The sequence below is a fragment of the Lynx canadensis genome, chromosome B2 (genome assembly GCF_007474595.2).
Source record: "Lynx canadensis isolate LIC74 chromosome B2, mLynCan4.pri.v2, whole genome shotgun sequence".
Taxonomy (NCBI): domain Eukaryota; kingdom Metazoa; phylum Chordata; class Mammalia; order Carnivora; family Felidae; genus Lynx; species Lynx canadensis.
The window spans coordinates 101,864,134-101,890,609 of record NC_044307.1 but is presented as its reverse complement, the minus strand read 5'-3'; the positions used below and the strand labels follow the sequence as shown (position 1 = coordinate 101,890,609).

The window sequence follows — 26,476 nt, the reverse complement described above, 5'->3', positions numbered from 1 at the left end:
TAATCAGGATGTACCTAAATCCAATACAAACATTAAATAGTATAAATCTTCCTGCAGCTTATACAGGAAAGCAGCACTAAATCACCAGAGAATCATAGTAAAAGCACTATCTGTGAGAAAAACAGGGAACCGTGTATCTTTGAGAGAAGCTAGGTGATCACAAAAGAGAGACAGGACAGCGGACATTATCTTTTCAGGTGGGGCAGCTGACCTTGTGTGGAGACGCCCAGACGAAGTCTTCTCTGCTCTGACCACAGCTTCTCTCTGTGGGAGCTGAGTGCAATGAGGCCTTTAGCAGGATCTGGGAGCCCAGCTTCTGCCTCTAATCTCTGTAGGTCACCTGCAGTTCAAGAAAAATAATTTGCATATCCAAATCCAACTATAAAAATAAAGCCAATCCGACTTAAGCGGTCACAGAAAAGTGGCTCTAAGAAGCCCTCAGTATTTCAAAGAAAACTACCATATGTAAGTAAAAAACTAGAGAAAACCGCTGCAAAATGGTTGAGATACCCATTACAGAATCAATTTTAAGGATGAAGTATCATTCAGATGAAATGCTTTGAAGCACTCTTAGAAAACTCATAAGGCTTGAGTATGAATAAAAACATAACCATTGTCACGAACTTCTCTAAAATAAATGTCTGAACACAAGCCAAAAAGGTGTTCCTGACAAGGAAGATGCCCTCCAGTTACAGCATCCTCTCGCTCCTCCCAGAGCTCACTCCTCCCAGAGCTCACTCCTAGAGACACCTCCTGGGCCTTCCTGCAAAGGTTGCGTACTTTGAGTGAGGGCTTGGAACAAGTTGGGCCCCTGACCCAAAGACAGCCCCGCTTAAGGCTAGTCAGTGCCGGTGAGACAGTGTGAGCGGAGGACTCTTCTTGAAAAAGGGCCTATACTGAATAATAACTAACAGAACTTCTTCCTGAGAATTCACAAACCACACGGTCAGTCGTGGCTGAAGTAACAGAATCAGAGACAAAAACATGAGCCATGCCATTGTTACCACAGAGGGACAGAGTAGAAAGGAATGGGCACTCCTGAGGCTAGCCCAGAAAAACTCGGTTGCTAGAACATCCTGGAACACGTTTCCTCATCTTCATCCAACAAATACTTACTAGGAACTTTCCATGCTCCCACCCTTCACTAGACTTTGGGGATACAGACATATGTAACGATAGACAGGACATCTGCCCACAAGGAACTTGGAGTCTTTGGAAGTCTTCCAGTTCCTGGATGGCATTCCAGTCTGATTGGGCCTGGCTGAGTGACAAGAGATACGCTCCTTCCTGAGGCACCTGGGTGGCTCAGATGGTTAAGCATCTGACTCTTGACTTCAGCTCAGGTCATGATCTCACAGGTCACGATCTCACAGCTCAGGTCATGATCTCAAGCCCCATGATGGGCTCTGCAATAACAGAGCTGACAGAACCCTGCTTGGGATTCTCTCTCTCCCTCTCTCTCTTTGCCCCTCACCCACTCATGCGTTATCACGCTCACAGACACACATACACTCTCTCTCTCTCAAAATAAATAAATAAATGTTAAAAAGAGTGGGTGGGGCGGGGGGAACACCTGGGTGGCTCAGCCGGTTGAGCATCCGACTTCAGCTCAGGTCATGGTCTCGAAGTTTGAGAGTTTGAGCCTCGTGTCAGGCTCTGTGCTAACAAACAGCTCAGAGCCTGGAGCCTGCTTCAGATTCTGTGTCTCCCTCTCTCTCTCCCCCTGCCCTGCTCATGCTCTGCCTCTCTTTGTCTCTCAAAAATAAGTAATGTTAAAAAAATTTTTAATAAAAGAAAAGAGATACACCTCTTCTTTAAATCCCCATCACACTTTCCAAAAACCTGAATTTTTTTCCTTAATGTTTAGCTTTGAGAGACAGAGCACAAGCGGGAGAGGGGCAGAGAGAGACAGAGGCACAGAATGTGAAGCAGGCTCCAGGCTCTGAGCTGCCAGCACAGAGCCCGACGCGGGGCTCGAACTCACGGGCCGTGAGATCATGACCTGAGCCAAAGTGGGACGCTTGACCAACTGAGCCACCCAGGAACCCCCCAAAACCTGACTTTTTAAGGCAAATTGAATATGGTGCTTACAATCTAAAAGAGCTTGCCCAACCCACCTTGGAATATATGCAAGAAAAAAATTCACAAAAGAAAAAAAAAAACACTGCATTTGTAAAAAGTCCTTATCCGTGTTATCTATGACTCCAAACAATCAGAAACAATCTAATCATATAAAGATAATGAAATAATTCTGTTAATTATAATACAGCTATTAAAAGTAGCAATTCTTAAATTCCACATTTGAGTGAAATCCTATGGTATTTGTCTTTCTCTGACTTATTTCCCTTAGTGTAATACTCTCTAGCTACATCCACATCATGCCATTGCAAATGGCAACAAAACAAATGAACACAGGGGTAAAACAAGAGAGGGAGGCAAACCAGGAAACAGACCCTCAGTGACAGAGAACAAATTGAGGGTTGCTGGAGGGAAGGTGGGTAGGGGAATGGGTTCAATAGGCGATAGGGATTAAGGAAGGCACTTGTGATAAGTACTGAGTGTTGTATGTAAGGGACGAATCACTAAATTCTAACCTGAAACTAAAATGACACTGTGTGTTAACTAACTGGAATTTAAATAAACATTTGGAAAAAAAAAAAAAAACAACAATTGATAAATATATTTAAGTAAAAACCCAGAAACAGCTTTAAGAAATAATGCTAGGGGCACCTGGGTGGCGCAGTCGGTTAAGCGTCCGACTTCAGCCAGGTCACGATCTCGCGCTCCGTGAGTTCGAGCCCCGCGTCAGGCTCTGGGCTGATGGCTCAGAGCCTGGAGCCTGTTTCCGATTCTGTGTCTCCCTCTCTCTCTGCCCCTCCCCCGTTCATGCTCTGTCTCTCTCTGTCCCAAAAATAAATAAACGTTGAAAAAAAAAATTAAAAAAAAAAAAAAAGAAATAATGCTAGAAAATAAAAAGGAACCCTTTCAAAACACATACATTTGTCATTGAAAACACATAAAAATACACGTATGCAGGGGGCACCTGGCTGGCTCAGTCGGTTAAGCATCTGACTGCAACTCCGGTCATGATCTCAAGGTTTGCAGTCCAAGCCCTGAATCGGGCTCCATGCTGATAGGGCAGAACCTGCTTGGGATTCTCTCTCTCCCTCTCTCTCTTCCCCTCCCCAGCTTGTGCTCTCTCTCTCTCTCAAAATAAATAAATTTTAAGAATATATATATGTATTCAAATAATAATAATAAAAAACACTTCTATGCATAAAAAGAAAACCACCTGGGGGCGCCTGGGGGGCGCAGTCGGTTAAGCATCCGACTTCAGCCAGGTCACGATCTCGCGGTATGTGAGTTCGAGCCCCGCGTCGGGCTCTGTGCTGACAGCTCAGAGCCTGGAGCCTGTTTCAGATTCTGTGTCTCCCTCTCTCTCTGCCCCTCCCCCGTTCATGCTCTGTCTCTCTCTGTCCCAAAAATAAATAAACGTTGAAAAAAAAATAAAAAAAAAAAAAGAAAACCACCTGAAGTTAATAAGTAAAAATTTAACTAACAATATTAGAGTAGAAGGTGGAAAAAGTTCCCTGACACAGGATAAGACTGACTCCAGAAATCTAAAGATAAAAGCATTTAAAAGATAACTTGTAGCGAAAGAGAGAGAAATAGGACAGTGGAAATAGCACAGAGGGAAGAGACTACTTACACTGATTTAGACAATTGCAGCCATCTCGTAGGTCCAAAGTCTACACCTCCACGTCTCCTAGCCTTAGCTTCTCTCTAAAGTGAGTTTGAGCTCAAGAGATTCTGGCCTTATATAGTTCCTATGACATTGTCTCCACCCACACGCAGGGTCATTGTCTCCACCCCAAAGATTGGATTATCTCAACCTGACCAAGTAAACTCAAGCAACCCTCCTCCGCGCGCAAGATGTTGGCCTGAAGTCACATTCAAGATTTTCCAGCGGTTATCCTCCGAGGTAAACTAACAAACCTACTGCCATGCAAATGAGATTCTCTAATTTCAGGGCTCAACTTTAAAAAACAAAGTATTTTGGAGATCAAATACAGAAGCGCATTGCTGAAATCTAATGAAGTCTTGGCTAATGTAATAATTGGTGTTATCATCTCTGAAACTATTTTGAGTGAGAACAGGATCTAGAACAGTTTCCATATCCTTGGACTCGGTGATTCTGCTCTTCGGGGACAGTTATCGGACAGGATGAGAGATAGCAACCAGGTAAGCCTGTTACCCCACGATAATTATTAGTAACATCCCCTTTTACTTTCCAATCTGTCCCAGTTTAAACAATAAATTATATAGCGTTTATGTAAGAAGTAGAAGAAGCGTGCGTGGGTGGCTTAGTTTGTTGAGCGTCTGACTGTCGATTTCAGCTCAGGTCATGATCCCAGGGCTGTAGGATGCATCCCCCTCCCCCCAACCCCCATTGAGTTCTGCGCTGAGCATGGAGTCTGCTTAAGACTCTTTCTCTAGGGCGCCTGGGTGGCTCAGTCAGTTAAGCGTCCCACTTTGGCTCACGTCATGATTTGGGGGTCCCTGGGTTCGAGCCCTGCCTCCGCCCCCCCTCCACCCCCGCCGCAAGCTCTGTGCTGACAGCTCAGAGCCTGGAGCCTGCTTAGGATTCTGTGTCTCCTTCTCTCTCTGCCCCTCCCCCACTCACAAGCTCCCTTGCTCTCTTGCTCTCTCTCTCTCTCTCTCTCAAAATTAAATAAATAAATAAATAAATAAACATTGAGAAAGAAAAAATATTCTCTCTCCCTCTCTCCATCTGCCCATCTCTCATACTCACACTCTCTAAAAGAAAAACTAAAGTAGAAGAAGCAGTAAAAGTCATAATGAAGGAGAACTATGACACAATAATCAAACAAAAGGGAGATGAAAGGTCAATGAATTCCGGTAGTTGAGGGAAAGTAAGAATAAACCCTCTCCCTGAGATACACACATTCTGAACAACCTCCCGTTCCTCAGGGTTCCTGCTCTTGATGCAAAGCCAATTGACCAGCTTTTTCTCTCTTTTTACCCAGTTTCTGTCTCCATTTCCATGAGTTAAATATCTATAGCGGGGGTCTGACATTTTTAAAAGTGTTTCATCATAAGCTCCTTTCCACTCTTTTTTTTTTTTAATTTTTTTTCAACGTTTATTTATTTTTGGGACAGAGAGAGACAGAGCATGAACGGGGGAGGGGCAGAGAGAGAGGGAGACACAGAATCGGAAACAGGCTCCAGGCTCTGAGCCATCAGCCCAGAGCCTGACGCGGGGCTCGAACTCCCGGACCGCGAGATCGTGACCTGGCTGAAGTCGGACGCTTAACCGACTGCGCCACCCAGGCGCCCCTCCTTTCCACTCTTAAACATAACTGCAAATCCCCAAAAACTTCCTGTTTATACAAATTATACTTCTCCGTGTTTACAGTATTACCCATGAAAACTGCAAACATTTCTAAAGATTTATTTCACACAGTTAAAATAACAAAACTATTATATGGTAACATAAATAACATGGCTTTATAGACAATAAGTAGTTTCCAAAACAACCAAAAACATACAATTAAGGTGGAAGAGTGTCATTATTTTGCGTGTTTGAAAACCTCTATAATTCCTAATCAACAAATACGGCTGCTTTCTCACATCTGCTTCTGCTTGATCTGTCGCGATACATTGTTTTGGTTGAACCCTGTAAAGAATATTTGTCTTCCCACAGATACTTAATTGGAAAAAGGAAGTCCACTGCTTCTCAACCAATTTCATAACTCCAAGCGGCAGCTCCAAATCTTAGTTTCTTGGCAACCAAAGACCCCAACGATGAACCCAACGGTCTTTTTCGTGTGGCTTCTGTAGTCTCAGAACTAATTCATACGATGTAGCTAAATATGAAATGTTTTTCTTCTTTCTTGCCCAATCATAGAAAGGTTCTTTTCATTTTTTTCTTCTTAAACTATTTAACTGCAATAACAATGCCAAACCAGGTTTGTTTGTTTTTTTTTCTATCATTAACATCTATCAGGCCCTCAGCAGACCATTTGTCACAAAAAGCATCACTGCTCACTGAGTTTATATTTTTCAGCCAGCTCTTATTGTGGCTGTGGCTGAGACTTTATCTGCTGGGAGAAATATATCTTCCCCAGAAATACTTTAATTCCCAGATTCCTCATAACTACTGTAATGCTGAATTTAGTAAGAAATGTCATTTTTCATGTTCAAGTGCTGAAAATACTTGCAGTCACTTGTGTGTAATATCTTAGCATCCTCGTGACAACAGATCAAAAATGCGTGTATTTTTTTAAGCTTTAGCGTCATTTTTAATGATCATTAGTGCTTCCGTGAGTTAAGACTAAATCACAAAATACGCTTGTTTCCATAGCTCCCTGATTAAAAAAGAAATCGACTTTCACACTTGCTAGTTAGATAAGATACAGCCATTGATGGGGGAGCCGGGCACAGTCAGCCCGATCAGGAGTCTAAGATCCCTGCAAGGAGATGATGTATTCGTTCCAAACACCGTTTTTCAAAAGGCAGCAGCTACAGTGGGGCGGCTTTTCACAGAGAGCTTCCTTCCGCTGGCGCTGGGCTTTCTCTGGTTTGCAGCCTCCTCTTTTCGCCAAACCTCGTCCTCCCTGGCTCTTGGCTGCCTGGTCACATTAAAGTGGACCCGTCTGTCTAAATGGGAGAAGGTGGAGGGCACATCTCTGAATTAGTAATGTCGCCAGAATTTGCTAATGGAGTTCCCACACTCTCCTCTTCAAAGGGAGCCTATATTACGAACCTGGCAAACCCCATAAAGAAAATATTTGTGGCACTTTAGAGAACAGGTTTCCCCCACCATCCAAAAGTAGAAGGTTCCTATGAAAACTTCCCTAAGCTGAAATGGTGTAAAGCGAAGAAACAATCCCCATTGATTTAGATGGACATTTTTTTGAGTGTCCCCAGACTCAACATTTAATAACCTCTTAGGCATTTCGGATACCTTAGGATACATGTTGCCAATGGATGCAGAAAATAAAAGAAAAAGCACAGATGCGACCACACTGTTTCAGAGCTCTGGCAGCTGGACGCTGAGAGGCTGGGTGTAATTCCTGGGTGAGGCGCTTGGTGGCGCCACTCCGCTGCCCCAGCGCGCGTTGCGTGTATAATGGTTCCTGTCAAACAAACGCTGAATGCTATCTTCGCTTCCACATTTTTTTTTTTTTTTTTTTTTTTTTTTGGTCAAAGTGCAAATTCTCTTTGCATTGCTTTCAGTTAGCGAAGACAGGTACTAAGGTAGGTCTTTTATAAAAGCAAAATGGTGTAACATGAACCTTCCTAAAGCAGGGGGAGACCTGCGGGCAGAATGTCCCAGTTTCGCACTAATTTTCAAAAACAGTCTACAAAAACGGACCTTTGGACTCCATAGTTATATATTTGATATGTAACCTCTACTCTGATCCTATTAATGGGCCTCTTGTTTTTTGTTCCTTTGAAGGGTTTTTATTTATTTATTTATTTGCCCAAAATTGGGAGGAAAAAAAGGGAATGTTCATGTGGTTTATTCACGACGTGTGTTCCTTTCTGTATAAGAACTGGCAACAGAGGTCTTTATCTGCGGCAAATTACCTGTGAAAAGAACAACCTCTAACTTGGGTCTCTATGTGTCAATGACCTTAGGCCACCCACCCTCAAAAAAAAAAAAAAAAAAGGAGTAATGCTTAGTGACCCCAAATGGGCCCACCCTCCTCCCAGCTCGAAGGTTCCAGATGCTGAGCAAAGGCTGGAGGGAGACAGTGTGAATGTGAGTGAGCGGTGAATGTGCCGGAGCGCACACACACATGTGACCCTGCCCCTCGAGCTGTTGCTCTCTCGGGGTTTCCAGAGCCAACTAGAAACGTTTTCAGATTACCCGTATGTTTTCTCCTCCGGATTCGGGCTGTCAAAATATTTTTGTGGAGGTGAGGAAGTCGGAGTCAAAATAAATTTCCTCTCCACCTAATTAGCTGACGCTCGATGTATTATCAAATAGAGCCTGCAGATCTCTCACAACAAGTTGTGTTTCACCACCCCCCCCCCCCCCACCCCCGTCCTGGGAGTAGAGGTACATCAAGGCGAGCTGCCTGCAGTCCTGCCTGCAGCTGCTCAGCCTCACAGAGGTCAGAGACTACCAGTCCGGCCCAGGAAACAAGGCAGCCATCCAGGCTTGGTAACGCCCTCCTCCACCGGTTCATCTTCTTTGGTGGCTGTCCATCCGTCTTCGGAGACACGCCAAAGCCCCTACCATGGCTTCCTGGCCTCTGCCCCTCTCTCCAGCCTCATCCTCTCGAATGTCGACATACATCCTTCTTTCATTCCTTCCCTGTGCTCCTCCACAGTTCACAACAGTCAGTTCCCTCTAACTGGAACCAGCCCCATCTAGCCACCCTGACAACGCCTATTCACCCATCATTCAGACACAGCTGGGGGGTCAGTTCTAGAGGGGAGTGTGGTCGAGGCCAGTGCGGAAGCCCCTGTTATATTCTCCTGTACTACCCTCCTGCATCCTTCCTTATGCATGACCCCAGTGCTGGTTCTCCGTTTATTCACGCGGTCGCTTGACTCATCTGCGGTTCCCTCACATTGAATAAATCACACCCTCTGAGCACTTGCTTTCTGGCAGGCATTTTTCTAAAGACTTCACCTGTTTTCCAGCGTGGAATTCTTGTAGCTCTACGGAAGGTACGTGCTGTCATCATCTTAAGCTCACAGACGATGACTTTAAGACTCTATCAAGCCAGGTGCCCTCACTGTGTTGCGAAGCCTCCCTGGTGGCCTACCTCTAGTCATCTTTCACATGAGACCGAAATCAACATCTATCCTGCTCGGATCAGTATCTTGTGACGTCTCTATTTTATGCATACAATCCAATACAATTGAAGTCCGATTAAAATAGCCACTAACTTAATTCTTTTAGCTTCTGGAACTATAAATCTGTGCTGCCTTGATCATCATAGTAACTCATCAGATCTGATCTAGGGATTGAAAATTCTGGATCCTGTCGATATTTTCTGCCATTTGTTTGCATCTTAGTGATAGTTTATCACCTAACTAAAGAGAGAGGTGTGACACATATTTCTAAATGACCTTATTATTACTTGAATGCCTGGGCATTAACTTTTTAGGTTTTTGTCTGTCTGTCTGTCTGTCTGTTTGTTTGTTTTCTACAATTCTATTAGTGAATTCTTTAGCACGGTATCATTGCCAAACAAGAAATGGTAATGACTAATTAACAAAGTCAGCACAGTCCTGCGAACACAACATAGGACGAATTATGCAGTCCAGTCATTCAATTCGTTATCATTTAAACACAGCACGGTGTCTTAGCAACATGCTGCCCATTGCCATGAGGTAGGTCCAAATAAACTAAGCGAGACAACTGTCCTGCTTCAGAAGAGCCAGCCACACTTTAAGCCTTGCACACAAACATCCATTGAGTATCTACTAGCTTCAGATACTCTGTTAAATACTAAGGGGATCCAAAACACAGGAGTGACCCAGCTGACAATTTATATGTTACAATATAAGGAAGGGAGGTAAGACAAATATATGAGAAGGTAAGTAAGGTCGAGAAGTAAACAAGGCACTCTGTGGTGTATAATGGGCTGTTAGTCACCCATATACTTTTTTAACCACGTCTACATATAGATGGCAGAGGACAACAGATTTGGTCTGTTTTTGGACATCCTCTTTTCAGAACCCTCATGCCATTTAATGTTTATTTCTTAAAATCGAAGACCTTTGAAGTTTTATTGTATTTTTTAACGTTTACTTATGTTTGAGAGACAGAACATGAGCATGGGAGGGGCAGAGAGAGGGGGAGACACAGAATCCGAAGCAGGCTCCAGGCCCTGAGCTGCCAGCACGGAGCCCGATGCGAGGCTTGAACCCACAAACCGTGAGACCATGACCTGAGCTGAAGTCCGACACTTAACCGACTGAGCCACTCAGGCACCCCAAAATCAAAGACCTTTGAAAGCAATGCCAACTCATCTATCCTATGTGAATCAAATGGAAGTGATTCGTGTAGCTTTACTTTTCTAACCAAGCCCTCCTCTCACCCTAAAAGAATTCCAATTATTTAGGACTCTCCACAGAAAAGTGTCTAACAAGTATTGTGGACTGATAGTTCATAGTGAATTTATTGATTGACTCATGTTGTCCTACCCCAAATAACGGACTAACTATTCTACCCCATGTGCCTACTACAGCAAGACATCTAAGTGTCTCTATAAATGTGAGACATCTACAGTTCTGAAGCTCAGGAGAAGGATCTGGGCTACAGACATGGGCGTGGAAGGGATTTGTGTGTACGCGGTACGTGTAAATGGTAGCTGGGGCATTGCCCATGACAGCCGTACGGTATGGGGAAGGAGGGCCTAGGGCAGAACTCTGAGAAACACCAGCATCTAGAGGAAGGGGAAGAGCAATCCCCAAAAGAGATTATTTCGGAGCCACTGAGGAAAGAGACCCCTGCAATCAGCAACATAATCCCATAATCCAAAGGCCTTCGGTGCACTGGGGCAACTCTGAGAATACCTAGCATTTCAGCCTCACTGGGCCCTGTGTGCCGGCAGAGGAAGTCAAGCCAGGAAAAGCCAAAGCTAGGTGTTCTGGGAGACTGTGGAGGTCTGAAATCTAAATGGACAAAGAGATCTGGAAAAATAAATATGATGTAGCATATTTGTCCAGGTGGGAAAGGCCAGGCAGGCCACACACGCTGCAAGACAGAGGTCGGAGCAAAGCCCCCAGTCCCAGGACACAAATCCAGACAGAAGGAAAGGTTAGGAAAGCATGAGCATGGGTGCATGTCTACTTAAATTATTAAATCTCAGTGTAATTAAGTGTTGCACACGATTTACATATAACATTTCTCCTGTCCTCTAGGAGCTCCTATTCTAGGGAAATGCCCTTTTTAAAAATATCTGTTACTGATGTCAACTAAGGTCTCCTTTGCTAGTGTTTAATAATGAGCAGCATATTAAAAAGGGTTTCTTTGCTTATGAACGAAGTAATCACAGTTTCTAAATCTTCAACAAAACTCGATGCCTATCCCTTCTGTAATCAGAAATTTTACTTGCCTTAAGTACCTTTCGGGACTACTGAAAAATGAGCATTCTATTGGGGGGAATATGCAAAAATATATAAATGCTTTAAAAATAACCAAAGAAAACACAGTCGACGCTGACTGCTCAAATTAGGCTCCTCATGATGCTGAAAAGTCAAACCACAAAGTCCTAGTGTACTCAGCACGTACTTATGAAATGTCCAGAGGGCTTATCTATAGCTTGCCCAGAATGATCTTGTTTTAGGGATTAATAAAATATGAAGCATGGGAAGGTCAGCACATCGTATAACCGAAAGATTACACCATGCATTGAAGAAGAGTTTTGAGGTTCAGATTCTTTGCAGACTTAAAGAAGCTTAACATTCTTGGGGGTCAGAGCAGTTCAAAAGAACTGCAGTTTACTGATTCAGCAAAACCAAGTTTATGCAGAGACATCATTTCCTAGGAGGACAACCTCTTCCTCTGGCTGGGCTGGAAAAAAACAACATTCAGGTCCAGAGATTCAATCTCTTCCCAGTCATCTGCCCGGCTACGGAGGTCACAAGCTCAGGAATCTGTGTTGCACACTGCCATCTACCGCGTCTCTGTGGGAACTGCAGCCCCAGCCTTCATTATTCAAGATCCTAGCCTTGATGATGGCCAGCAGGAAACCAGTCAATGGGCATCACTTTCCTTGCGCTTGTGGGAAGTTTTATGAATATTAGCAATAAATGCAAATGAGATCTGCACCCTCACGCAGTTAGATTCATCAAGATTTGTAGCATGATGATTTTAGAAGCAGTGGAGTAAAATTAGCCAAGACATTGCCTCGCTGAGGGGAAATCAGTTTATAAAATTTATAATCACTTTTCTCAGCATCACAGAGAACTTAACAACAAGAATTCTGGTGTTTTTTATAATAAATCCCAAAGCATCAACCCTTATTAAGAGGACCGAATGATGTCTACGTAAAAGAAAATATTCACGCAGGTCTTGAGTTTCTTGCTCTTCCGATGTTTCCAGGCATCAATTTTTCGAAGATCAACAAGCCTATATTTGCTCCATCCTCTCTAATTTTTCCTCTTGGTATCTAACTTCTGCTCATTTCTCTGCAAGTGAGGCCAAAAGAAAGGAAATAATGCGTAACACCGATCTGTCACTAACGGGCTTGTTACTGGAGCTTGTTAGCGATTCCGATAGGTCAGTGGGGAAAGAGATTGCGAAATTCAAATAGGATTTCATTATGGATATAGTTCGCCAGACCACGGATATTACTACACATGAATACTGGTGGGCTTCATTTTAATAGGATTTACTAAGTAATTATAGTCTGTACTTAGTACGTGATGGACGCACGACTAGTGACCTGATAACTAGTGACCCGCAGTAGGACCAGCTTTGCAAGGATTTGGCAAACGGCTGAAGGCACTGTGCATTGGCAGAGAGCTTGAAATGCCACCATTCCAAATACATTTTTTCCTGCTATAACAAGCATGGGCTTGTAAAAATTACCCTGGGGAGAATAACGTTTTAGGATGATCCTTGGAGTAGGTGAGAATTCGGCCCCGGGAAAGGAGCATCTGAAAAGAAGTAGGAATCACAGCAGCTAAATCGGGAGGAGAGCAAAGGCATTGGAAAGAGGGGACTCCTGCTATGATGATGCTCACCCTCTTGTTCCTCAGCCCAAAAGACTGAGAGGGCTCCACTATGATTTTTTTAAATTAATTATATCAAAGAAATGGCTTGTTTTGCTCTGTGCCGGGTTTTGGCAGCCAGTTTTAATTAGAGAACTTTTACAAGAAAGACCTGCTTTCGGGGCTTCCTATCTCTACAGATCTTCCAGAAACGGCCAGACCTCCCTTCTCAAGGAGAGCTGAGAGTCGCAAAGGCGCTGCTGTTGCGTCAGTAAGGGAAAATACAGCAAAAATTTTGCACTTCAGCTCTTCGGGCCATCCGTTCCCCCTGCGGACTAATCCAACAGTGCGGGACAAACCTGCTTCTGGAGACGTAGGGGAGGCTTCGGACCTCTAACTTCAACCACCCACTGCTCTCCCTACTCAAGAGACTAAACAGTCACCGATTTTCCTCTCCCCCACAGAGAGACGGGTTAGTAGAAGAGGGAAGTTTTTCATCCTTTCTCATGCTCCAAATATGTATTTATCCCATTTTTCTGAATAGTTTCTAGGAGGAGCAAGGCCAAGCAAAATGTCATTTGGGCCCCTAATTTTAAACATCTGCCGGTATCATGCTCATGCAAGTTCAGCCGAAACCCTCCCTTCTGCACGTGCTTGCCCCAAGCCCTCATCGCTAAAGGCCAGCCACATCTCCCCACCACGTTGGCCCTTATCCCAGGCTAAGCTACCACTTGCTCTGGCCCCAACTACCACAACAGCCTAACTGCTTGCCCTGTATCTACCCTAGCCCCCTTCCAGTCTTTCTGTTACTCAGACCCACCACTGCCTGCCCCTTGGTTACAACTCTTCAGTGGATCCCCATTGTCCCTAAGATAAAGACCAAAATCCTTACACAGGCCTACAAGGCCAGGTACTGGCCAGCGTCTGGGAACTATCTACCTCTGCGGTCTTAACTCCCACCACCCTTTCCCTTTCCCCCCCATATACAGGGTCCTTCATCCAATTCTAGGATGGGCTAAGCCCCTCCCCCTAGCCCCTGAGCAAGTACTGATGAAATATTTTTTCTGCCTGAGGGACTCCTCCTTCCCTTCATCCCTAGTTTATTTCTCTTGTCTTTTAAACATAACTTCTGTAAAGCTTTCCCAGAACCCAGGCCTAAGTCCCATTCCTTGGATAAACTATCTCATAGAATCTTCCCCCCCCACCCCTTTGGAGTACTTAATATGGAATTATTATTAATACTGTTTTTATTATTGCCAAATAATCAAAATATTTGATGTGATTGCTTCTAATCTGTCTGTCCTAGTAGACCATAAGTTCCATGAGGTCAAGAGCAGTTTCTACTCACCTTTATATCCTGAGCACCTAGCCAGGGTCAGCTTTAGAGATGCCCGATCTATGCAATTGTATGGAAGACTGAGAAGAGCTTTACGCCTGACTTAATGTTCTGCTGTTGTTATCTTAAAATTCTTCATCTTTGAACACTTTTTTTTATTTTGAACTAAGACCTGCAAATTATGTAGCCTATCCTGTAGCTGGTGTAACATTTGACATACAGAAGGTAATAAATACATCTCCAATGAATAATTATACAGTGAATAATACACGAATGACCTTACATCCAACAAAAGATACGGCCTCGAGAATTTCACGTGCAGTAGCATCTCCAAAATATATACGTCTCTTAGTAACTTCTATCGGAAATTCTTGTAACATGCCTAAAACATTTTACTAACAGAGGAAAGCTAAAACTTCCAGTGTTACTGAGATTAAAACAAAACAAAAAAGCAAACAAAACTTAAGTTCACTCAGGGACATAGATCTGATCTTGCGATTTGCATTAAGACAAGACTTGTTGAGGAAGAATGGAAAGAATGGGAAGAATGGAAAGACTTGTTGAGGAAGAATGGTGGCCCATTCTCATACTGAAGACCATCCTGAAGCTGGAAATGCTGAAGTCAGACCTGGTTTAATGTGGAAGCTACACTACCATGTTTCAAGCTTGGTATACCACTCAATGCTATAATTAGGTCAACGTCAGACATTCATTTTATTAACGAATTTCTTAAGTTCATGTAGATATTTTACTCATGGAGAGCGATAGATCTGGGTTTGATTTCTAGGTGTGTCTCCCTAAAGCCAGTTATTGAACCTTTCTGAGACTCAGTTTGTTTATCTGTAAGCTAGGGGAAATAGAGCTTCATGCACAGTTCTGCGGAGAATTATAGATAATGTGTGTAAAGCACCTTTAATTGCCACTCAAACCATTTAAATGCCTACCAAGAAGAGGCAGAAGTCACCAGTGGCACTTATAGATTCGTTGCCATTTCCTTAATGTCTTCTCAAGTAAGAAAAAGTGTATTTTTCTTGCTTTCTTTACCACTCATTCATTGTTTTGAGTACCAAGATTTACAAGCCATTTAATAGCTTTGACTTCTTGATACTTAACTGAAGCCGTCTCTATATTACACATTATTCTCTATAACAACATTACTTTAAACTCAAGTAGTTTGAAAGTGAGTTAATCTTTCCCTCTCCTGTCCAAGTAATCAGATGGACCTAAAGGTCTTTATATTCAAAAAACCATTTCAATGTTTCTTTTGTAGCACTGGAAACAGTATGTCCACTGAATCTAGACTTTATTTCTACTTCCTAATGGGTACTGAGCTACAATCTCCTAACAAATGACTAGAGATGAGTGAAGAACTCTGTGGTCCTGGAATTGAATTGTTGACCTAGGATAGGGTTTGTCCTATGGAGAATTGGTAAGAAAATTATAAAACTGGACCAGACACCGAACAAGTGCAGAGTAGAGGTATAGAAGTTAATTTCTAAAATCGTGATTGTAGAGTTGAAGACTTGTTGTAGTATTCAATCTGTTACAAATGAAGAAAAGTAGTAGTAAAAAATAGAGAGAGAGAGAGGAAACAATTGAATTCCTTTTCCTTGTCCTTACCATAGGGATTTTATCCCTGGGTTCACAGAGCAATATCAGAAACATATTGAAATTGAAAGCCTCCAAACCCTGAAGCTTGTATCGATCTGATCGTGGAAGAATTTATAGGCATCCAGGTTTTCTTGGTGATCATCACTTATCCATCCATCCACTCACTTTATGCAACAATTTTCAAGGCCCTACTATATACCACAAAGCTTGATAGGTGCTAAAGTATTCAATGAAATGTCATGAAACTCACATTTTACGCTGGTAACCCAACTAACCACCATACAATGTGCACCACTCTTGGTGAAGGGTGGACAGCATTTGAATCAGGAGGAAGAAGCCTTTAATTATGCTGGAGTAATGAAAGAAACCAGGAGGAGATTTCATTTATCATTCGCATATGCAACATATCATACTACAGCTAAGGTAAGAATAGTGTGTATGTGTATCTTCCATTCCCTGATGGTCATGTTCTCCTTTGAAGCCAGGAGGGCACATCGTACTCCTTCATCTTTCCCCTACCTTGTGCAACACGATGCTCAGCATAGCAATGCCAAAGTTCCAATTGAAGTTAACTGAATTACAGAATGGATTTTGAGAAAAGAATATTGGTGCTTCAAGCACAAGTGGTGAAAGACTGAGCAATAAAGAGGTGAGTCTTTCAAAGATATTAAAGAGTTGGAGCAAAACTTTGAAATTGTCCACCTTGCCAATGAGTTGCTGAAAATCAGTCTTTATAGACCCATGTGCTGTCAGGTACTCAAAAACAATGAGTCAGAAAAAGAATAGAATGGTCAAATTTGGGACTGAGGGTCCTTTGTTTTTTAGAAAGTGAATTTTTATCGAACTACTTTTGATATTTTTTTAAAGTAAGAAGCCCCAAAGGCTTGCTTTCACAGCCGTGTTGAAAAACTCCCACATGTGAACATGCCCCGTACCCTGGGCTATTTGACCTATTAAAACAAAGATTCTCCACGAGCTCACATCATCATGGAATTTTTCTTTCAAATTTATGAATCAGGCCCTTAGTGTGAATAGACAGTGAGGGAATATCTTCATGAATAGCCTCCTATTATCATGGTTCATGACTTTTTACAATGCAATTATTGTGGCACGTCATATCATAACATAATTGAGATTCTAGAAATGGAAATGAGAGGTAATTGAAGGGACAAGGTTACTCAAGAAAATGCAAATGCCATTTTATTTGCAAATTAAATTAAAAATATAATGAGATGGGTGTAGAAATTGAAAAATCAATTGAGAGAAACGAATTTGGGATCTTTCTAGAAGGGACATCTGTAAGAAAATTCTTCTGCTCTGACACACCTTTTCAGAGAGTAAAGCTCTTCCTGATAGCTTGAATGGAGCTTGAATGGAAGCCGGAGTCAAGGCAGATCTTTAGAACACACAGGAATAGTGGAGGCTCGGCAGCCAAATGGTGAGCTTATGGATGTGCCTGGCCTTGAACAATAAGCAATAGGGAGTTTTTCCAACGTGAACTCCAAATCAATCAAGCTGTAAGTGAAATCAACTAAAATGCGAATAATCTTCCCACAAGAAGTCAAGAGTTGTACCTACTCTCATATGACTGGTGGTCTTATACAACCAGAGGCAAAGATGCTTACAGTCTTTAATCAGAAGTCCAATTTTTGAGTGCTGGAGTTTCTTTGCTTGTTTAACATTCTCTCTCTCTCCTCTCTCTCTCTCCTTTTCCCTCTCTCTCTCGCTCTCTCCTTCTTCTTTATCTGTGTCTTTACTGATTAAAAAAAATAATAAGTTGGAGCTATCAAGACATTTTGCCTCTAAATACTTGAGCATGTGATTCTTAAGAGTGAAGGAATTCTTTATAATCACAATATCATTATCACAAGAAAAAAAACCGAGGTGCAGGAGTCTATATTCCATTTGCTTGTCATATCTCTTAAATCTCCTTTATTCCAGAACAGCCCACCGGCACCACTTTTTTTTTTTTTTTTTAATTTTTTCAGGACCTTGACATTTTGTTAAGTCCATGCCACTTGGTCCATCTGGATTTGTCTAACTGTGTCCTCAGAATTAGGTTCAGGGCAAACTGAGTCATTGTGTTTAAAAGCGGACCTCAACGGTATTTACCGTTCACTCTATCTTTGAACAATGGTCTTAAAAAGAACAAAAGTGGGGCGCCTGGGTGGCTTGGTCGGTTAAGCGGCCGACTTCGGCTCAGGTCATGATCTCACGGTCCGTGAGTTCGAGCCCCGCGTCGGGCTCTGTGCTGACAGCTCAGAGCCTGGAGCCTGCTTCGGATTCTGTGTCTCCCTCTCTCTGACCCTCCCCCGTTCATGCTCTGTCTCTCTCTGTCTCAAAAATAAATAAACGTTAAAAAAAAAATTAAAAAAAAAAAGAAAGAAAGAATATGAGTTGACCTTTTAAAATATTTAAAGTACTAAAGATAAGAAGTAAAGAATTGTTGACCTGTTTTGGTGCCAGAGTCTTTAGATCAGGTTAGGACAGTATATTCATGAGGTGTTTGTGAATCTTGAAATTTCTGAGCATGTTTATAAAGGATCCGTCCGGCCTTTGGAGATTTACTCAAAACCTCCCGGTTTTTCCTCCACTGAGAGATTTTTGAACTTGAGAATTTAGAAAGTGATTGTTCATTATCCAAACTCTTTGAAAAAAAGAAGAAGGAGTGGGCGGCACTGTAAAGGAAGAATCTTAGTTACCGGGATAAGAGACAAAATTTATGACTTTCCCACTGATTCCTCAGCCAATTCTGCCCCTCCCCAGTCCCCACTTCTCCAGAGATTAAAACATGCTTGAATTGGAGAAGTCGTTTCCTTCCTTCTGTTCAGTGCCAGTTCTCAGAGGAAAACATCCATTTTGCTCTTTGATTCTTGTAGCCCAGAGACGGCAATGAAAGACCCACTGCTTCCTCGAGTATAAGGATTCCATCTGGGGGGCTGCTGGGCAGGAAGGAGAGTTGCAGGGTGTATGTGCATCAAGCGTGGGTGTGAGAATGATTTCCCCCCGGGGCCAGTTCTTTGGCCTGGAGCCCAGAGTGAACCATTCATCTACCTTAAATTGCACCGGGAAGCAGAGATGGCTGGGGGGGAGTCACTCCATGGCCCTGCCACTTTCTGCCAGCTTTCACTGGGTCTCCTCCATGTGGGATGTCCTAGAAACTGAGGCAGTTTTTGGTCTCCTCCAGGGGGAGTAAAAGACGCACCTTCCAGTGGTCAGTAAACTGTAAGTGAAATCAACAAAAATGTGAATACTCTTCGCACAAAAAGAGTAGTTGGACCTACTCTCATAATGACTGGTGGTCTTAGATCACCAGATGCAAGGATGCTTACAGTTTTGATCAGAAGTCCAATTTCTAAGTGCTGAGTGGATGTTAAAGACGAAAGTGCTGGGGGCGCCTGGGTGGCGCAGTCGGTTAAGCGTCCGACTTCAGCCAGGTCACGATCTCGCGGTCCGTGAGTTCGAGCCCCGCGTCAGGCTCTGGGCTGATGGCTCGGAGCCTGGAGCCTGTTTCCGATTCTGTGTCTCCCTCTCTCTCTGCCCCTCCCCTGTTCATGCTCTGTCTCTCTCTGTCCCAAAAATAAATAAAAAAACGTTGAAAAAAAAAATTAAAAAAAAAAAAAACAAAAAAACAAACAAAAAAAAAAAGACGAAAGTGCTGTTGATACAGACATAGAACCTGTTCAGACATCTGATGCTCAAAAACGGTAGGCCCAACTTGCTTCACTTTGATCTGAGAATGTTTACTTATAACATTCAGCTTCAGGTTGTAAGAAAAAGAAACACGAAATAAAGCACATAAATAAACCTGGCTGAGCTGTTTGCAACATGCAATCAATGTCTTTAGTTTCTAATTAGGGACAGTGAGTTGAAAGTACGAGGGGTTGTTTTTCTTTTGTCTTGTGGTGGTGGTTTTCGTTGTTGTTGTCGTTGTTGCTGTTGCTGCTGCTGTTGTTGTTGTTTGAAACAAGGAGAATATTTTGGTCTGTTCACATGGAGGATTTGGCTGAGCCTAGGGTGGCCGATTGGTCTGGTTTGCCCGGGACCAGGGAATTTCTCAGCACAAGGGATTTTCACTGCCAAAACCAGGACTGCCCCGAGCAAATCAAGATAATAGGTCATCCTAGTAAGGCCAAAATGGGCATAGCCTCTAAAACATGGAATGCTTGGCCTCGTCCCATTGATGTGATGTTCCAAGATCAAAGAATCCAGAGAACCAAAATGCTTGCAATTTAGGGAATTTAAAAAATTCACTAAACAATGTCTTAACATTCTAAATGGTTAATGCACCTTCAGGAGAATCTGTAAACTTTGACCACAGATAGTGAAGTTGAGATTTAGGGAAAAAATGTGCATCAGAAATCTGAAATGTTGATATAGGTTTTTAATTTTCTAAAACAGTCAAATAAGAAATAGAAGAAATACCAGGTCAAAACTAACAGATTTTTCTGTTACTCATGTATCTCAATTTTTAGGAGCATTTTAGTGGTGGTGCTTTATGATGAGCTCCACACATAGGTTTGAAATCAACCATATTTGTATTTAAGAGCCAGTAAATCTCCGGAAATTATATTAATTTATTGGAAAGAAAGGTTGAATGTACCTATTTTTTCAAAGATTTAATAATGGCTTGCTTTTATTATGAAAACAAGTTAAACAAAATTTGTTTGTGATTCCAAACAAGGCTTTTGAGATTTTTTGCGGTTTTGAATCTTCTTTTTAGTAATAACAGCTTTGTTTAAAAGAAAAAAAAAGCTTCAGATAATCACGCAAACTAGACGTCCAGTTATTTTATAACAGTCTTAGATGCTCAGGAATCCTGCTAAATGTTTCTTTGTAAGTAAAAAATTTGAATCGGCGCTGTCACAACAAATTCGTGGTCCAAATAGTTCTTAGGATACTTACAGTTGGAAAAATCTAAAGCATGATGGAATCTGGATGAGTTGCTATTGCAGATTGGAAAGTATAATATTTTATTTGAAATGCTTCTTGATATGATTGTGTTAGCTCTTAGCAATTAAATTTTCCTTTTGAAATGAAAAATCCATACAAAGTACTTTACATGCATTTATCTGAGTCAATCCTCATAACAATGTGAAACGTTGTTAATTTCGTTCTAAAAGAAGAGGAAACTGGGATACAGAGGGGTTAAGAATCTATGGAAGCACAAATAGTAAGAGACGATCTAATTCAGAAACTCTCACTCTTGTACCACCAAAGGCTACCTTCAGTGAACTTTTAAGTGATGAAAGATGGAGGGAAGCACAACCAGGCTGGAATGGAGAAGACCAGAAGGGCAGAGTGTTGGAGAAACCAAGGAAATACACAGAATGTTTTTAAAGAGAGGGAGTGGTCAACTGAGCCAAGTGCCACACACAGACCCAGGAGGACCAAAAAAGGTCAGTTGTATCTTGGCCATGAGGGGCTTTTGGTGACCATAGTGAGAGAAGTTAAGGAATGGTGGGGACAAAAGCCAGATACCTGTATGAAGTAAGAAAGCAAAGTTAGGGGTTAAGCCCACTCCCTTGACCATCTGAATTCTCAAAGAAGAGAGAGCCTTGATGGTAGCTGAAAAGGGAATGACCAGTTTATTTTTCTAGGAGCCTTGGGGAGGGCAAGGCTGGAGAGGCAGGAGAGTGGGACAATGACCTAGGAATGAGATGCCATAGAGTTCCGAGGGGCCTGGGGGCAGTTGACGTAGGTCCGTGTCCTAGTGGACTTGGACTTGAGAAAGGAGTGAGGCATTCTCTGAGACCAGAAGACAGATCTTGGGAACATGCATGGGTGTCGACAGAAGGAAGCATTAGGTACTCAACTGGTGGCTGATGATGGGCTTACCTGAGACCTAAATGTCCACGGTGTCTGGGCAGCAAGGTCATCTGCTGAGACAGAAGAAGAGGGCACTAAAGGGGGTCAGAAGGACTTCGGTGAGTGTGGGGAATCTTTGAGGGACCTGGACACTCTGAACAAGTATAAGCACTGACAAGAATTTCTGAGGACCCAGCCGAGACTGGAGACCAAGTGTCTGCAGGGTCCCTGATCTGCAGGTGGTGTGGCTTTTCATCCAGACTGTTTACTCTCCTGAGCATGGGAACAGAGAAGGCAGATACACTCCGGATTCAGCTTCGTGCAGAAGCAGTGAGAGGATGCAGTAATCAAGAAGTAAGATGACTGCCAAAAAGCTATTAAGATTCTTAATTATGCCATTCAGGCCAGATACAAAATGAGGTCCCTGCACCAGTGGTTGGAGGTCCTTTCTCCCTGTTTCATATTTTCCAATGTCCCCATTCAAGACCTAGTCAGCCAAAAGTTAAATCATATGCCCAGGATATTTCCTAGAGAGTTCAAGTATTTCACACTTTGGGAGCTTGACCTACAAACACTGCTCCTGGTGTGTAAGGAAATGAACTTTTAAATCAGAACCTTACAGAAAAACATCAGAAACCAAGAAATGTGCACTAACCCCTGCACACCCTGCAGAGAAAATGGACGGCGATGACTCTAAATTCAAAACAATATTTGTAGTGTGGTCTCCAGAAGAATTTCTCCCCCTGACCGTCACCGCTAAGAATGGATCCAATTTTGACAATCGCTCTAACATAACAAGCCCTCCCTTGGTTCACGTCAGTGGCAGAAATGTCACATGCCTTTGCCTGAAAAAAAAAAAAAAAAAAGATGGGGCGCCTGTGTGGCTCAGTCGGCTAAGTGTCCGACTTCTGTGCTGACAGCTCAGAGCCTGGAGCCTGCTTCACATGCTGTGTCTCCCTCTCTCTCTCTGCCCCTCCCCTTCTCTCTCTCTCTCTCTCTCTCAAGTAAATAAACATTAAAAATTTTTTTAAAAACGTAAAAGTAAGCATGTTCAAGCATTTTAGAGACATTGTTCAGGAAGTATTTGCAGGCACTGACAAATTAGATTAAGATTATAATTTGCAGGTTTGATATAACTAAAAGCAGGGATTTCTAGAGGCAGTGCATCATGGACTAAAACCCTTGCTCCAAAACTATCTGAGCAACTAAATTACTAAATTAACCTCTCTCTCTTTCTGTTTTCTTTTCTGCCAAGTAGGTAAACTAATACTATTTTACGGGATTTCTATAGAAATCATATGCCAAGTACCTAACAGAATAGGAAATGCAGGGAGTATTTAAAAGAATAGCTATTGTTATTGCTCCGAAAAAGGCTTTGCTTGAATTCTCTGTGGTCACAGAGAAAACAAACAGTGATTACTCCCCACATCAAAAGGCTTCATGGGGCTCAAGTTAGCTTCCTTTGAATCAGCAGGGAAAGCTTCATCTGTGAGCACACATTCTTTACATTTGAGCCTCAAGGACATATCTCCAAATGCTAAAGTTTAAATTAAAGATGTTTGATTTGCATCTGAACCACCAGAACCACCAGATGGTGGCGGGGGGGGGGGGGGGGGCCTTTTTGAATTTGCCTTTGTCCCCGCTTTGAGTCTTGGGTCTCCGGGATCTGGAATGTGAGGTGCCTCCAGACCGCCCCTGCCCCCATTAGTGCTTACAGCTTGCCTCTTTCATAGCACCTGGCACCCTCATTGATTTTGGTCTGTCTTCCCCAATACATCATGAATGACTTGAGGGCAAAAAATTCATCTCACTCTTATTGGTATTCCCAGTGCTTAGGCAGATAACAAATATTTGTTGAGTGACCAGGTCCTGCCCCAGCCGTGCCTCATGTTTCCACTCTTTGGAACACTTAGCTTAAATTCTTGATTAGCTAATGGACACTTCAGCTAATGGAACCGAGGTATCTTCACTTACAACAGAGAATGAGGCAGACGGACGGTTGCACTTTGCTTCTCTTCCATCCAAACATGTCCTGATTTCCAGTTTGTTCCTGGAGCTTCCCTGCTCAGAGAGAAGCAGCTTTGTATAAGAAAGGAATGATCAAAGAATTAGGCTGCTTAGCATATATCCCAGGAAAATTTAGGCATTTATAATGGAATAAAATAAACTATAATGGAAACTCAAATTCCTCATTATGCCAAAAGGTAAATAAGTTACTACAACAGTAGGTATGATCAGACTCAGATGTGTTAGCGGAAAATGATACAATTTCCCTACCATCCATGAGTATGTACAGTGAGGAAAGAATCAGCCTATCAGGGTCTGCTCTGCAGATCCGGGAAGGAGACACTGGCCTTATCTGTAAATAGCTGGCCAGGTAATACAGGATGAAAGATAAAGGTTTACTCTTTCTGGAGGAGGGAAACTAAAGAGAAAGGAATCCTCACACATCATCCTGCAGTCTGAGGTGTGAAAATGAGGAGAGAGGCAGGGGTCAACGCCTGTGAACTGAGTTCCTTTACAAATTGCCCTTTTGCTGCCAGACGCGTGTGCCTTTAGGATTTAACCCTTTTCAGTGGTCTTCTGTGGGCCAAGTTTCACACTTTCCAGGTGGTGGTGGATTGGAGTTGGCACAGCAGACAATGGCCCCGGGACGTGTGACGCAGCTGGGTGAGCCCAAGTAAATGCAGTGACCCAAAGTGCTGGTGGCTTCTCCTGAGGCCCCAGCACACTGCCTCATAGCAACCTGCCCAGATAGTTTCCTCCTAATCCACTCAATTCTAGCACAATCCCAATTTTGTATTTACCCTCCATTAGCTATTCTTTCAATATTATTTTTGGCCGTATAGGTCATGGACATTTCCCAGGGGATGCTCCTGAAGGCCTTCCAGAATCTCCAAGATTCTGGAATACAACAAGTAATTATTTCCCCTCTCTTTCTCTGATGAGAAGCTAAGTAGATGCTTGCACACTAACTTTAAATGCCCTCGATGGGGGCCAGTTAGGCTCACTCACTCACTAAGAAATTGCTCCTACAATCCCACCTTTGTCAAAGCCTGTGAAGTTCAAATTGACTACAAATTTCTACTTTCCGTGGTCTGAAAAGCTAACTCGTGAATAACAAAACCCTCCATGTTCAGCCTGAGAATATCACTTCCTGAGCAATATTCACCCAAATTGGCATGGCTGTCTTTGTGGCCCATGTGTCAGGTAAATGTCACTATTTCTGCTCACCTTGTTTTCGGCATTCATTTATTGATTCATCATTCAGTAAACCACTTGCTGAGCCCTGACTATGTGTCAAGCCCACGGAATACAAAATTAAATAAAACGGAACTTCTTATCCTTGCAGACCATGCAATGTACTGAGAGAAGATAAATAAAAGTGTATTATAATCTACTGAACAAATTGCTGTGGGCCAGAGCTGTTTTTTGTGTTTTGTGGGAGGATGACTTGGTTTCAATTAGAAGCCTACAAACAAAAGAGTTTCTAAGAGCAAAATGCTGAACATAAAATAGATCGATTCCCCAGGAACCATGGTAAATTATTTTAGAGAAATGGAAAACCGGGAAGGGCTCACCTTGATGCCATTTTTTCCTGATTGAACCAATTCCATGCGATGATAATCGATGTGGACTAACCAGGTGAGAAGCTGACCTGGAACAGGTGTTCCTGGGACTTCTTGTAGTAAAGCTAAGCTGGTGGCATTCCTTTGTGAACTACCGTAGCTGAGAAAACCTTCCAATATGAGAGTTCACAAGAAATGGATAGCGTACTTTGTCTCTAGCTTAGAGCCAAAAGCTGAGAATGCCAGTCTATTATGGCTGTGATAAAGGACAAATATAAAAATAGAACAAATGGTAATATAGACTTATACAGTGCGGTACTTTTATAATAACAGCTTTATTCAGCTATAGCTCACATACCTAGGACACATTTCGCCCATTTGAAATTTACAATAGTTGTTAGTATAGTCACAAAGTTGTACAACTATTACACAAATCAGTTTTAGAATATTTTCATCACCCTAACGAGGAAAACCCATATCCACGAGTTGTCACTTTTCATTTGCCCCCAACCCCTCAACCATAGGCAAACACCAACCTACTTCCTGTACCTACGGATTTGTCTACTCTGGGCATTTTATCTAAGTTGAATCATACAATATGTGATTCGCTGTGACTGGCTTCTTCCACTTAGCATGCTTTCAAAGTCCGTCCAAGTAATAGCACATACCAATACTTCATTTGTTTTGATTGCCAAGTAATATTCTATTCTATGAGTATACCACATTTTATTTATCTATTCATCTGCTGCTAGATATTTGAGCTGTTTCCACCTTTGGATATTAAGAATAATGCCCATGAACATTCATGTACAGGTTTGTTTGTTGTTTTTTTTTTTTTTTTTGTGGACATGTACTTTTATTTCTTTGGGGTATATAACCAGAAATAAAATTGCTGAATCATGTGGCCACTATGTTAAACTAAAAGAAACTTCCAGGCCGTTCTACCAAGAATCTGTACCATTTTACATTCCCACCAGCAATGTGTGAGGATCCCTATTTCTCCACATCCTCAACAACACTTATTCTCACCTGGCTTTTTTATTATAGCTATTTTATTCATAGGTGTAATGTGGTATCTCCTTGTGGGTTTGATGACTAATGATGTTGAGCGTCTTTTCATGTAGTTATTGGCCATTTGTAGGTATTCTTTAACGAAATGTCTATTCAGATCACTTGTCCATTTTTAAAGTGAGTTATTTATCTTTGTGTATGATACTTTTATTTGTTAAAGCTTATTTATTTATTGAGAGACAGAGTGTAGGGGAGGGGCAGAGAGAGAGGGAAAGAGAGGAGGATTCCGAGCAGGCTCCACACTGCCAGGACAGAGACCAATGCGGGTCTTGAAATCACGAACCGTGAGATCATGACCTGAGCCGAAGGAGTTAGATGCTTAGCCAACTGAGCCACCCAGGCACCCCTGTGTACAGTAGTTTTAAAGTTTACAAAA

The 26,476-nt window shown here is 42.4% G+C and overlaps 1 non-coding gene across 3 annotated transcripts in view; it reads right to left on the bottom strand.

Annotated features, from left to right (window-relative positions):
• Window positions 1-6,639: 6,639 nt before the first annotated feature.
• The window catches only part of LOC115514302, a 75,080-nt gene continuing 55,243 nt past the window's right edge, over window positions 6,640-26,476 (bottom strand). For 2 of the 3 annotated variants that reach the window (XR_003968933.1, XR_004343656.1), the window contains exons 4-6: window positions 25,042-25,285; window positions 23,435-23,521; window positions 6,640-6,681 (exon numbers count right to left, since the gene is read on the bottom strand). This is a non-coding gene — a transcript (uncharacterized LOC115514302). Of the gene's footprint in view, window positions 6,682-18,172; window positions 18,876-21,490; window positions 21,556-23,434; window positions 23,522-25,041; window positions 25,286-26,476 lie in introns of those variants that run through there. The other variant, XR_004343655.1, reaches the window with a different exon arrangement.